General features: G+C 36.6%; 1 protein-coding gene across 1 annotated transcript in view; it reads right to left on the bottom strand.

Moving 5' to 3' along the window:
- TARS (threonyl-tRNA synthetase) overlaps window positions 1-366 on the bottom strand; it is a 17279-nt gene extending 16913 nt beyond the window's left edge. Inside the window, exon 1 of the mRNA XM_008563324.1 lies at window positions 244-366. The gene's annotated coding sequence lies outside the window, so the exon portion shown is untranslated. The remainder of the gene's footprint in view (window positions 1-243) is intronic.
- Window positions 367-1075: the final 709 nt, after the last annotated feature.

Here is a 1075-nt window from a genome sequence, read left to right as displayed (position 1 = left end):
CGAACCCGTGGCCTTGTTGTTATCAGCACCGCACTCTCCCGAGTGAGCCACGGGCCAGCCCTTAATTTTCTAAGGCAAGCACTTTTATTATGTCCCCTAAATGAAAGACAAAATGGAGAATTCAGGTTTGACAATGAGACATCAATAAACTTTAGACACCCAGTGGTAGCAGTAATGAGTTGGAAAAGACTGCAAATGTGAATTTTCATCCTCAAATTCAATGAATACTGAATAAAAACTTACTGCTTGAGCTTCATCATCCTCAAACTTGAGAAGCTCCAAGGTACAATCTTCCTCCAAAGGGCGGTCTAGGTCCCAAACAACTTTATTGACTTTAGCAATAACAGTGTTGTCAGCCAGACCTTGACTTAAAAAAATATGCACATATATATAAAAACACAAGAACCTAAAAAATAATCTCTTATAGCACAGCACTTAATTTGAGAACATGAAAATGAACACCATATTTATTATACATTAATACTATCTATATATTATATATGGATGTATCTATATCTTTCTGAAATAAAATGGAAAAAGCAACAGACCCCAGAAAGTGTACTCAAGAATATAACTTGAAGATCCTGAGAATTCAGAACACTATTATTTGACACTTAGTGTTTCTTATTTAAGCAGACATGGCAACTCTGATAAATAAGCAAACACAATTTCCAGCGGTTTGATTAATCTTTTAATTACTCCAAATAAGTCTTCTATAAAGCCAAGCTATTTAGACTCCAAAGAAAGAAAAGAGGGATACTAAATAACTTATCTGCTCCTTCTCCTGCTTAAAATGTGCACCAGATCCCTTCCTTGAGAGGCAATGCTAACTTCAGAATAAACTCTGCAAATGCCTAAGATGATAGTACTTTTAACAAATATAGAGGTAAAATAAAGGACTATTTAATAAAATTGTTTTTATAATATGGATAAAAATGTCATTTAGACACCCAGTACACAGTATGAAACATAAACTATCATCAAGATATGAAATGTTGGGCCGAGCCCATGGCACACTCGGGAGAGTGCGGTGCTGGGAACGCAGCAGCGCTCCCGCCGCGGGTTCGGATCCTAT

Source organism: Galeopterus variegatus, unplaced genomic scaffold, assembly GCF_000696425.1.
Source record: "Galeopterus variegatus unplaced genomic scaffold, G_variegatus-3.0.2 Scaffold13207, whole genome shotgun sequence".
Taxonomy (NCBI): Eukaryota; Metazoa; Chordata; class Mammalia; order Dermoptera; family Cynocephalidae; genus Galeopterus; species Galeopterus variegatus.
The sequence above is the reverse complement of the archived record's forward strand: the minus strand, read 5'-3'. Positions and strand labels throughout refer to the sequence as shown.